We start from the raw sequence: 14,231 nt of genomic DNA on the forward strand, positions 1-14,231 counted from the left end.
TATTTTTTTTTTTTTGTGTGTGTGTGTGTGTATGTGTGTGTGTGCGTGTGTGTTATATAAAATATTATTTATATATTTTATATATATATATAATATATATATATATATATATATTATGTATTATATACACATATGCATATTATATATATAATATATATATATATATATATATATATATATACATATCCATATATATATGTGTGTGTGTGTGTGTGTGTGTGTGTGTGTGTGTGTGGGGTTTTGTGTGTGTGCGCATGATGTGCACTCATATACTCTCTGTACTGTATAATACTACAGTATATATACAGTATATACATATCTATATTTTTGGTAAATATGTATTACTGAAATATTCGATGCCGCTGACTCTTAAATTCTTATGAAAGTTTCAATAAAATCGATACCCATTCAAAAACACGGGATTACAAGAGGAAAAAATGACACGGAATTACTCCATGAATTAATGCTGATGTCAGATCAATCCTTCGTATCGACTCTGGCATCAAAACGCAAATCGGGGTCGGGCTAGGGGAAAACTCTCATTTAAAAAGTTCGCGAATGAATTCTAATTTTTTTAGATCAGTTGCATTTTCCATTCTGAAACCCAAACTTGACTGTAATTTTATTGTAGAATAAAATAAAGCAAAATTTAAATCGTCGAGTCGTGTCGAAGGTTCACGAAAAATGTTGAGAGGAGGAACGCAGCGAGCGCGTGCTGCGGGGGAGATCTAGGGGAAATCCCCGCGCTCGCCCGCTCGGCAGCCATTTTGTGTTCGCTGAAAGGTGGCAGAGAACGGGTCGGGCGCAGGATCTGAGTTGTTTTGTGTCTCATGGTGGAACAGACAGTGCACGGCCTAGAGCAATAGTTGAAGATGAGCGGTGCAAAGCACGCCCCTGGGGAGAATAAATTTCCCGCCATCGGGCGGCAAAAAGCCAACTGTTACTGGAGGTTTTCCTCCTCCTCAAAGCCCCGTACATGAGCACTCTGCCTAATGCGACTCGGTTGGCTCTTCTACTGCAGCCGCCGCCGCCGCCGCCGCCGCTGCAGCTGCCGCAGCAACGGCTGCTATCAACCAGAATGCAGCCAAACGAGAGAGCGAGTCCAGTTACGATAGTAAGTGACGCGTAAGATGTGGCCTAGACGTGGCACGGGCCGGTGGCAGGGCTGTCGCGGGGGCATGGCAGCCGAGGCCGAGTGAGCGTCAGAGCTGGTCCCCTCTCAACTGTATAGAGACTGAGTAGAGGCACAAATATTACATTATAGGGACAAATGGGGGATTAGAGTTAGGGTATTTTTGGGGGGAAAATTTTGAAGTTTCAATTACCCTCCGACTTTCGAAACTTATTTTGGAATGGAATCTTCCTTAGTGGTCTAAGGCTGTAATGATGAGGTTTTCCGTCGTATTTGACATAAAGATTGTGGCGGAACTTGTATTCCCTGGAGGCAAATTTGATAAAATGTGTAAGAGATGGCCTCACACTTTATTTGGGGAGGAATTAGCATGATTTACACAGGAAAACAACGAAAACACTAAAATAACTTTAAATTGAGTTTGCTAAAACTCGATGGGGGAGGAACCATGTTTCACCAATACAATTACGGTATAGAAATCTGCGTTTAATTCGGGATTACTTTTTGCAGATCGATGCACAATACAAATGCATTAAATCATGATTGGACAAAGGCAATTTTTTAATATGAAAATGCATTTAAAAAGTTCCTGAGACTATCAAATTTATATATAGGGCATTATTAATTGTTCCTCACATAGCAACGGTAATTTTTTGATTGATTGCATTAAAAAAACAATAATGCAATGCATAGCATACCAGAACAAATAAAAAATAAAAATGCACTATTGACATTTACATATCGCGCAATTGTTGGAGCACACGGAGTCTATGTTGATTTTATTATCAAACAACAACTTTGAACACATTTTAGGAACAGAGCTTGCAAACCTTAGTAATGATTATAGTCAAATGTGGTAACAGTTCAACTACTCATACTTGTCCTAAAATGTAAGATGGAATTAATTGACCTTTGCCCGACCAAAATACTTCGGAGGCTGTGGTAGCACTGCATGCTGTGCAGCTTAAAATTATTGCCTGTTTCAGGTTACTACATAAGTTTTAGCTTGATTCCGCCGCGTGCTGTGATCCAATTTAAATTTTTGGATGTTTGCAGTATCCAAATCGGTAAAAATTTTTATCAATTCTTAGTGAATTATTGTCCTATTATAAGTAAGGGTTTTGTTGCATGAATTTGCTTATTACTTGAAAATTTTCTTGCAATAAATATGTAAATTTTGCCGTTTCTTTATTCATAAGTTAATTGTACAAACCTCATATCTTCGACCTCCCTTAATACACTTCACAAAAATACTTAAAACTCAGTCAACTTACAATATATTTTTTCATGACTAGGCTTTTACAGCTGCCAGACAAATACTGAACCCTTTTTGAGTAAGGGCAGGGCTTACCAAAAAAAAAATATGATTGGTCAGAAAAGATTGATGTCATTTTTTGAATTTTTCATTGTTTTCATTGATTTGTTGCTGTTTGCTAAAAACTATGATCCACAAATTTACCAGTAACTAGCCATTATACATGGTGCACATTCTTAAATTTTCACTTATGAAGTATTTTTATTGTCATTTCAGGTGCTATATATTGTATCCTGTACAAAAAATTTCCAACCCCGTCAAGATAACAATATTAATTAATATCCTTTCAGTAGAGTTTGAAAATTTGTGTTAATAAACACCCCATGAAGATTTTGGTTAAAGTTACCAAGAGTGACGAACTGAGATAGAGAAATTGGACCCTTGCCACCTGTAGAGCTAAAAAATAAGTAGGAAGCAATATAGTTGAATCTGCAGCGGCCTTATATTATCTGGGAAATGACAAAAATAGGCCCCGCCGAACACCGCTCTGAGGCTAAGTCCCCATCCATGTTTTACCTTTCGAGAACAAAACAAATGGGACGTGTAACTCATTAATGCGATCTCCCCAAATAGTCATGTATTACTACGCGCTTTGAGAACGATTATTTTGTAATTTAAAAGGGCCCGTTTTTCCAATTTCATATATTTAATGGATTCTTTTACTTTTATTATACATCTTTTACATGTTTTGGAAATTATTTACACTATTTTATACGTATCATTATGGGGCCTGTGTGTTTGCCATCGGAAGATTTTTACAGGCCGTGCAATGTCATTTCGTCGAGAAACGCTGGTGAGTAATGCTTTATTTCGAGTGCTGCGTTGATTCCGGGTCATTTTGAAAGCCATATTGTGGAAAATACAAAACAAATAGACATTAGTCCCCTATCACAGCCTGATATTTGAACCAAACAAGTGCCCCAAAAGGTGAAAAAGTGATTAGAAACCAAACAATTGTGACCTTAGAAAGAAGGGAAAAAATGTTCGGTGTTTTGCAATATAAAGTATGGGTTTAACCTAAGGGTCCAGGGTGTGTAGCCCCCTGGCTAGGCGTATATATTACCACGGGGGTCCAGGAAATATAAAGATCGTAGTATATAAATCCACAGGGTTAAGGTTAGGTTGGTTTATTGGGTTTGGACGCAATGAAACGTTTTACCATGGGGATCTGGAATATGTGAAACCCTGTAGAATTTTGCCGAACGACGGGTTTTTATCCCCGTAGAATTTTTTGAAAACTGGCCGCGTCGGCCCTGTAGACTTTCAAAGATGGGGAACGTCCGTAGAGTTTTCATTAGCCATTTAATCGTATTTTTGTGCTTTTTTTACTTCGTCGGGCAGTGTTTGGCTTGGGTTTTCGAAAATTGACTTTTTTACGTTTCATAAATCCACTTTTTTTGATTTCTGCAGGTTCCTATTATTCTCTGGGGGGTTGTTCGCTCTCGTAACAATTACCAAGATTTGTAAACTCTTCCCCTCATTTCGCCTTCCAAGAACTAACTCATCAAAAGGAATTGGGGCAGGCGGGTTTTTTGGTTAAGGGCCTTCCCCTTTCCCATCTGAAGGGGAGTATGGGCAACACCCTTACAATAAACTATTGTGGAAGAGCGTTTCTTATTTTTGGTCATACAACGAACAATATCCGAAATAATATAAACATAGCATGTATATCGCCCGCTTCCCCCTCTCCTTTGGTAAAGTCAAAAGTTTCCATATTTTTGAGTATGATTTATACTGGTTTTTATTGGGATGGTGAGCATCCCATGATCCTTTAATGCGTGGTTTGCATATCAGCTGTTGCTATTAGGGAATTTGGTTTTTTTAAATTTAAACGGATGATGAGCATGTCTGCCATGCAAAAAGTTCGAGCACTACTGCCACAATTTCCCATCATATTCAATATCCTCAAAAGACAATTAAATCACCTGCACCCTCTTTTGCTGTTATATTGGTCGTGTTCTAATGAAATCTGAATGTGTTACTTCTGAATAAGAAATGCTGTAATTAGCACTGATGGGGTTTTCGATATCACATGTGTAAAATGTTTTAAAAGTACCAACGAAATTCACACAGTAGTGTACAACATTTTAAAATTCCCGCTCAATTCTTCGTGCCCTCTCGTCTGTAAAAAATGGGCAGATTGATTTTTACAGAGTTAGGGAATTTGAGTTGCTGTAAATACTTGATATGATGATGGTATTATTCTTGTATTGTTATATTCTTTTATTGAGAAACAAATCTCCATGTAAATTTATTTGGAAATTTTCTACTTATAAAATGAAGATATTAGAATAAATATAACAAAATAAAATGGCAAACATTGTTTTGTTTACTAAAGTATGAAAGCATATCGTGTGGTGATTTTTTTAATATTGACACTTGTGTGTCTAATAACTTCATTATTTTTGAGTTGCGACAAAAGTACATAGAAGACAATTTCTTGGATTTAATTGCCCTGTACCATATATTTTGTTTTATATAAAAATAAAATTGTTATATATATATATAAATATATATAAAATATATATATTATATATATATTGTAATTATAATATATATGTATATATATATATGTAATATATATATGTATATATATATATGTATATATATATGTATATATATATTATATATATATGTATATATATAATGTATACTATATATGTATATATATATATTATGTATACATATATATATATATATATATATATGTATATATATATGTATATATATATATATGTATATATATGTATATATATAATATATATATATATGTATATATATATGTATATATATATATGTATACATATATATGTATATATATTATATGTATGTATACATATATATATATTATATATATATTATATATATATATTATATATTATATTATATGTAATAAAATCTAACATAAATGTATATATAAAAATACCTAAATATACACACACACACACACACACACACACACACACACACACACACACACACCACACAACACACACACACACACACACACACAACACACACACACACACACACATACACACACACACACAACACACACACACACACAAACACAGCCACACACACACAAAAAACACACACACACACAAACAAGCCACACACACACACACGTGTCTCTCTCTCTCTCAACAGCTGCACACTCTGAGGTATTTATGAGGTTAATACTCTGAACATTCATTGTGGCGACCCGCCATGTTCGGAGTAGTCTCGTGCACATGCTAATGTCTTGTGTAGAGAAGTGTTTACTATCTCAGAAGTGCTTTGCAGATACGCTCGTCATGAGAAACGAGAGAGTAGCTTTATTTATGAAGTAAACAAACCTCATGTGATCTTGTATATGCGCATTAGTAAATCCAGCCCCAGGCACTACTATAGGGAATTATATATGACAATAAGGCCTGGACAGTCAATTTTTCATCAATCATATATCTGATAATCATTTAAACAGCCAACAATCTTCATATGATAGTCCAGATAGGAGTGCATCAGTCAATTCATTGGGTAAAACAGTATGGTGTTTGTTTGACACAGCCTTATTGTGCAAGGTAACTTTGCTTGTAATGGAGAAATGACATGAAATGAGACACTTTGCAGTTTGATAATGAGAAAGTTTGGAAAATTTATAGTGGATGAAAATCAGGTGTTCAGTAAAAAAAAAAAAAGTTTTTTGTGCTGAATCTACATATTTTTGTTCTGGAATTTGGAATACCTTAACATAACCGATAACCCCCCTATCCTGTAATGGAAGACAAAAACTCCCACATATTCATGGCAGGATATAGCACACTACCATAATGTTGGAGTGCCTGATGTCTGTCCTACTCTATATGCTGCTTTACATATTGGTGGATTCTTAGTTACCATGGAATTTCCTTGGTCCCATTCATGCAATCCCCTGCTATTGGGGCCAAGATAGTGGGGTTTTGGAGAGGGTTTCCAAGGCACAATTTCTATATATATGCAGAGTAGAGAGTAAGAGAAATCCATAGATTCCAATATTGCTGTGATCAGTCATGTGAAGGTATTCTGAATATTTACTGATATAAGAATTATTCTGCGCAGGTCAAAGAATAATAACAAATGTGAAGGAAATAGGTTGTGATGCAAGTTAACAAAATCAGTGGGGTCTGGGGCAGAGCACCCAATAGGGAAAGTATGGTGATTAGATAGGGATCTGGGGATAGGACACTGCTCACATAATATGCCTATAATGAGCATGTAAGTGTTACATTGCGACCAAATTTTTACAGGTGAAAGTATATATATACTGGCTAGGGAAATATTGCAATTTTCATGTGGCATAAATGATGGGAAGAAATGTCAGACTGTGCATTATCCAAGGAAAGATGGGAGAGGATCGTAACCTACAACATCAGCCATCTCATCATCATTTTAACCAGTATTTCTGAAGGAATCAAGAGGGGAATGGCTGAGAATCCTCATGTAATTAATGTTTGATATGATGTTTAAATAAAGAAGGGAAATCTGTTGCTTTCTAGCCTTTGGTTTTAAAATCTTCTAGTCCTGAATCTGCATTTCTATACTGAGATAAAGTTGCCACTACTCTTAGACTCATTATCTATTGGGGAGTTAGTAGAAGGTTGCTAAATTACTCATGGAATGTTAATTCTTCTGTCTGATTAGTATAATAAGTGTTTGTGGAAATATCTGTCTAAACTTTTGCAAAACTAAGAACAAAAGTGACCTACTTTCTGTGTAAGTTATCATATACCATGAGAATTATAACTATACATATATAGTTATTGTTGATATGTACATAAAGATTATTTGAATGTTATTAATTCTAATAATAACATATGATGAAGTAAAATATTCCCAAAGTCAAGGAACAGTATAAACAGATGAAATAGGGCAGACAAGTTTTTGACTCATTGGTGACTAAGCACTTGTTGAGCCATCTATGTGTATATAACTGGTCAGGTTCATAAGTCGCAGGACCTGGAGCTGATTCACCATTCACCACTTGCCTTTTGACCTGGCAACACACTTGTACTCAGTTGCTCATTAAAAAAACTTTTATTGGGCAAAAAACTTTATCTGTTGCATTCACAGCATTTTCAAAGGAAGACCTCCAAATGATACTAGCAGTAATATGGAGAATGTTGATTTTTTAAGTGAAATTGATGGGACTAGGAATACCACAGTATAATGATAATGGTGAAGACAAATGCTATGTTGTGACAAAGACTACTGCTGAAATAATCTGGAGGTGCATTTTGGTCCTAGTTTCACAAGGAGTTACCTGTAGTCTGATAACTTTTTAGTATTTTCCTATACTTTTGGCATCTTTTTTTCTTTAACCTCATTTTTAAAATTTCTTTTTGGTCCTCTTTTCAACATCAGCCATATTTTCTATATTATTGTATAGAAAGTGTTTTATAATAAACCATAAGTCTACTAAAAAAGAAAGCACATATATAAGCTCCTTGTAGAACTAGTTGGAATATACCTTTTGGATATAACTACTTTAGTATTGGTGATAACTTTGGTATTCAGAATTCTTGTCAGGGTAAAATTTTTCCCTTTTGGCTATATTGTACAAGGTAAACAGTAGCCATAAGGAATCTACAAATCTTTGAACTTTTGAACATAATGCAGTTTTCAACTATGGCATAATTGTCACAAATAAAAAACAAAAATAAATAGACCTAGCATTAGGTGCAGCAAGTCACCTTGGCATGGGTGCTTAGTTTCTGTAGTGCTCATGTTATCATATTTCATAAAAAAGCCAGTGTGGATAGTAAACAATACAAAAGAGGAATAATGTTTGTTTCCATTGTATCTTGTCTATATATGTTTTTGTTTGTACAATTGCTTTGAGATTTTACAAAGGGATAGGTTGAATGTTAAGTTGCCTATAGTTTACTAAGAAGTAAATTTTCTAATGTAAAAAGAGTGCTTATCATGATTGAAATAATATTGAAGAAAATTATCTTATTTTTTTATTTACTTTCTAACAACATGAATGACAGTAGTAGCTATCAGTTAACAATGCAACCTGTGTTATGGACATTCTTTAATTTTTTCATTATTTCATTCTAGGTGAGCGAGAGGAGAGAAAGAAAGAAGGAAATCACGCTGGCAGGGAGATGAGAAGGACAAAACATTCATTCCAGGCATGCCAACTGTGCTCCCCAGCAATATGTCGAAGGATCAGGAGGAAGCATATTTACGTAAGTCACTACGCTTTGTTCCCCAAAGTGAAAAGTAAGGGATTTTACAGAAGGTTTTGGCGGTAACAATTTTTTGCCAGATGTGGTTGCACAGGTCTCTGCAACTTGGAAAGCATCAGGAACTTCCTGTTCAGCGTCGCATCAGCTGAATTGTGATGGAGATCCTAGAGGCCCTCATCTAGAGCAGCCATATTTCTGTGAGAAAAGGATCTCTCAGCTGGCCAACTACTGTACTCAAGCAGATGCTGAGGTGATGGTATCACACCATTCTCGCCTTCTACACTTATGCAAAATGAGCCAAACCCTTATGTGTTTCTGTTGCTGAGTGGTCTAAGTTGTTTGCAATTGTGTGAAAGTCTTGAGTGTATGTGATAGTCAGGTGGATCTCTGATTGTAGTGAGTGGATGAGATGATTAACCATGATGAATATTGTTAGCTATGGGTAAGTTAACTTTCAATGTTATAATGAATATATTTGTTTACAGCCTAACAAACTTAACTAATAAATAGTTCTTTCCCTGAAGTATTACCATCGTGTTCATTTCCAGGTTAATTCAAGATTAAAGAAAGTATTTATTTTGAAAGGTATAAGCAACGAGACTCAGCTTTCAAATCATGAGATGCAATTAGTCATGTTAGTTTTAATAACAATGAATGACATCGATGGGTGACAGTATCAGTTGACTTGTTACTCATACTTTTGAAGGAAAAGTTAACCATGAAAATCCTTCCTCATTTGTTATATTAAAGTACACTGTATTGATTGAATTTTGGGCATTTTTGCCCGCTAACCCGCTCTATTACAGTGCAGCTGCAGATTGAAGAATTAAGTCGCCGTCTTCGCTCCAACGATCTGGGCATCTCACCTAATCCTGAAGACAGGTTGGCACTTCTCTCCTAGTTAACTCCCGTCCAGGTGAACTGGAGCCACCCCATTGGCTTGTGGCAACCCTGTCTCCTGTATTCCCCGTGGCCACACCACTGGGCCAGGGTCAGGCTGGGCAGCACCAGGTTTTACACACAGTACCTATTAAAGTATCCTTCAGGTCTTTCTGTCTCTTGTGTCCTATATAACACTTGCCATCCCTTAGTTTAGCATGTTATCATGCTCATGGATGGCTATATGATGGGTTACCAGGGAAGGTAGGAACTTAAGTTAGTTGGAGACATTGTCCAGGTATGTACCTTTTTCTTCTTGAGTGGCATGAAATAGGTTTGAGACTAGGGTTGTATCCACTTGAAAATACATTGAATCATGTGGTGGACAACATGAAAGAATCAGTTGTCATTCTTTGGTGACCTGTAGTTCTTCCATTTATAGAACAAAGATATTACTTGATTCCTCAAAGTAGAGTTAAAATAGTATGGGTATTAGTGTGCACTATGTCTCCCTCAGTATAAGCCCTTCAGTCTCAATTCAGCATGTACATAACTTGCCTGATGTTTCTAGATGCTCTTTGTTAATGAGAGCAACAGATGCTACACATTCTTTTTATATATACAGAGCATACTTTTTGTTTTGTTTTATTTATGATTCAAATTTACTCTTTCATTGTTAACCTTATTTTATCCTATTTAGTTTTAACCATGAATCTTCCATACACTAAGGAGAAGCAGGTAAAAGTTTATTTGATTTATTTCATTATACTTTTTATTATTGCTCTAAGATTTAAAGTTTTACAAGCTCCGAGAAGGATGTTTTATATTTTGCTGTCTTCATTTGGTAGTAATATATTTTTGCTGCCAGTTGTTGAGATCAACAGATAATATTTTTATTTTTTACTTGTGGTAGATGGTCGGGTCTTTTAGAATATGATGTAGCAGGAGGCAGACACTGCAATGCTTCAGTGATAATTTATATAATCTGTTGTTGCTTAACACACTGTCTGCTGTTTTGGTAATTCTGCAAAGGCTCACCCACATGTACTCCTTTCTTAGTTATGCAAAGTTTATTGCAGATTTCCAACCTGCAAAACTTCCAGGACACTAACCCCAACTTCTGGATGTTGACCCCCCTTTTGAACAGGTCATGCTATCAGATCACTCCTGTCTTAATACTTGATAATGATTTTATCTTGTTGATGCAGGCACCAATGTGATTAATGACAGTTTTACCATTCATGCAGGCTGTTATTAATTAAATTATTTTACCATTTAATGCAGGCTCTCTCCATCTAATCCAGGAATATAAAGAGAGAGATTTTTTTAATGAATCCTTTATCCCTGTGGACCCTGGGATAAAACTTGTAGATATAATCCTTCTTGGTTGTGTGCATAGATGAATGTGGGTCTTCATCATTTCGTTGTAATGATCTGCTTTATAGGTCAAATGCACAGCTGGAATACAGGTGCTTAGCATACAGTTGCATGGAGTGTCCATGAATACATCTCTCCCATTTGGGTGAATGTGCTATTTTGATAGGCAGTCTTTAATTACATCTTCCCCTCAGGTTTTATAATATCAGTAGGAAGTTTTTATATTGAAGCCTTTTATGACTGTTCAATAAGGATTTTGATATATAAGGGAAAATAAACAAAGTATTGTTATAAATCTTTGCTGTCTTTTCCATAGTCTTTAAAGTCTTTTCTTGCAAGATCCCTTCCTAGTTGTATCTTCAATTCTTGTCTGTCTTCCTTTTTAATATGCTTTCTTTTTCCCGTGTTTGAAATTTTGTTTTACTTTTTGTATTCATCTTTAAGCATTTTTGTTTAGACTGAATGCAAAATTTTAATGAGCTGTTACTCTGAACTTCCTTTTCTTATATTTGATTGTGGTATTGAAACTTTCACTCTTACTCTTGTTGTCATTGGCTAGTAGAATTAATGAACCACTTGCTGGCTTTTGCAGTTCTTCAGATGTTTACCATATTAATTGGAAAATAAAATGAAATATTTATAGATAACAGGGTCATACGTGAGGTGCTTTTAGAAAGATTTAAATTATATGTAAGTCATTGATGTAGTATCATGTTCCATCCGTTGTTCCTACATTTGATAATCTTTACATACTGAACTCATTCTACCTTGATATTAAATGTTACAATATAATATTACTATATAATTTTTTTTCATCTCTTCTCTCTCTCACATTTTCTTTCTGCCTGTACCCTCTTCCTCTAACCCTCTTACTCTACCTCTCTCCCTCCTTTCCTGCTCTTCCTCCTCCCTCCCTCTCCTCTATCCCCTCCTTCCTCTTCCATTCCCCTCTTTGCTCTTTCCCCCTCCTCTCTCTCTATCTCCTCTCTTCTCTCTCTCTCTCTCTCTCTCTCTCCTCTCTCTATCTCTCTCTCTTCCTCTCGCTCTCCTCTCTCTCCCTCCTCCTCCCTCCCTCTCCCTCCTCCTCCTCCACCCTCCCCTTCACCCCCCTCCCCTTCCCTTCCTACCCCCTCCTCCCTCCTCTTCCCCTTTCTTCCCTCCCTCCCCTCTCCCTCCCTCTCTCCTTCTTCCTCCCCTCTCCTCCCTTCTCCTCCCTCTCTCTCCCTCTCCTTCCCTCTCCCTCTCCTCTCTCCCTTCTTCCCTCTCACTCTTCCCTCCATCCTCTCCCTTCTTCCCTCTCTCCTCTCCCTCTCCCTCTCTCCCTCTCCCTCTCCTCTTCCCTCTCCCTCCTTCTCCCCTCCCCTTCTCCATCTTCCCTCTCCATCTCCCTCTCCCTTCCCTTCCCTCTCACTTCTTCCCTCTCCCTCCCTTCTTTCTCTCCCTCTCCCTCTCCTTCCCTCTCCCTTTCTCCCTCTCCTTCTCCCTTCCCTTTCCCTCTACATTTGTCATTATTATATTTTTTATCCAATGTCACTAACTCGCTTTTGCAAATAAATCGGACTTACAGAATAGTTATTACTTCTACTTGTCTCATCCAACAGAGTGAGCTTGCCCATGGGACCAGCCTGTACCATTACTTTTTTATGAAATTGAATTTCACATTTTCTTTCCTATTTTTCTGTGTGGGATTTAGTTATTTTTTTGTTCATATACCCTTTTATTTATAGATATTTTAAGGGGGATGGACCAGCTGTAAATGCTACTAATATATGCCTTTATTATAATTTTATCAGCTAAAAATATTTATATCCCAACTATTGGCAATGGTTAATCAATCTTTTTATAGAAAGCAAGCAGTAATTTGTGTTCATTATTATCTTGTAGTTTGAATACTAAAATCATAAGTCTCAGAGATTACATATTCTTAATTTGCCATTTCTTTCAAACACAGGATTGGATCAAGGAAGTTGAGAATACATGCTGGAAAATGTCTAAAAGAATCTAATCATTATTGTTTCACTGCTTTTCCTGAAAAAGGCACCTGAAACATTACAATTCAAAGTAGTCTGCTCTTTTGAAGAGTTGCTGCTTACAGGCTGAAATGCAGATATTGTATAACTCCCAAATGTATTGTGTCTGGTTCTTAATAGTTTCTATCTGGCTAAGTAAAACATCATTTTTTAAGCATCTTCCATTCTATACTCACAGGGTAAATATTACCTTTTTTTCTCTTTCTTTTCTGAATTAGTACGTAACTGATAAAGCTGAAAAATAAAATCACATAAGACCAATTACACCATTTCATGATTGAAATAGATTAAGAAATTATTCTGGATGCAAGGTAGATTATGGGAAAAAGAATTTGAATAACTTTTTGTTTCCTTTATCATTTTGAAGGCACACATAATAAATATTGTTCATGCAGTATCTTCCAATTCCAAAGCTACTAACTATAAAAAAAAAATTGAATTGGGTATAAGAAATGTCTTCTACATGAATAACTTGGTTCTCATGCCTTGTGTACATTTTCATTCACTCGTAGCTTAGGTAACCTCTAGACTGTTTTGCTTATTTATTTATTTTTTTGAGGATCCTTTTGTTCATATTTTCTTTATTTTATCATGGTTATTTTAATATGGCAATTTTATCAGGTGTCTAAAGGAACTATAGATGCTTTCTATATTAGGAAAAGTCTTTTTAAGGAGAGTATGCAAGCAAGTGAAATAGCTGGAGGAATATGGGGTGGAAAGGGTTTTCAAATAATTCATGTGAATTTAAGATACTTTGGTCATGTCTGATAACAGACAGTTGTGAGGAAGAGTAGTGAATTACTGATTGCCTTTAGATTTGAATACCTGTCAGACCTGTCAAGCTTCTGTTGTATTTATTACAGAAATTATTTATCCACACACACACACACACACACACACACACACACACACACACACACACACACACACACACACACACACACACACACACACACACACACACACGAATACAATTAATGGGGTATGGCTTAAATTTGATTTAATGTAGAGACCTAGGAATCAACTTTGAAAAAAGAGATTGAAAAATGTTACATTATTATAGAATATGTTGAGGCAGTTAGAGTATGTAGGAGGAATGGGCAAATCAAGTACAAAGGCAATTTGACTCTGTATTACCTGAATAGACTAATTTGGTAGAGGATAGCTGGCTACGAGATGTCTGTCGGCCCCATGCTCGGGAGCTGATCCCAGCAGCGAGAATAGCCTCCTTCTCCGGACTTTGCTAGGTCCCAGAAAATGAGGATCTCTGGCTCCTGTACCAGCGC

At 36.2% G+C, this 14,231-nt stretch overlaps 1 pseudogene; it reads left to right on the forward strand.

The window, feature by feature from the left end:
• The first annotated feature begins 887 nt into the window (after positions 1-887).
• LOC119570841 lies at positions 888-9,597 on the forward strand (annotated as a pseudogene).
• Positions 9,598-14,231: the final 4,634 nt, after the last annotated feature.

Source organism: Penaeus monodon, unplaced genomic scaffold, assembly GCF_015228065.2.
Source record: "Penaeus monodon isolate SGIC_2016 unplaced genomic scaffold, NSTDA_Pmon_1 PmonScaffold_4144, whole genome shotgun sequence".
NCBI classification, from domain to species: Eukaryota; Metazoa; Arthropoda; class Malacostraca; order Decapoda; family Penaeidae; genus Penaeus; species Penaeus monodon.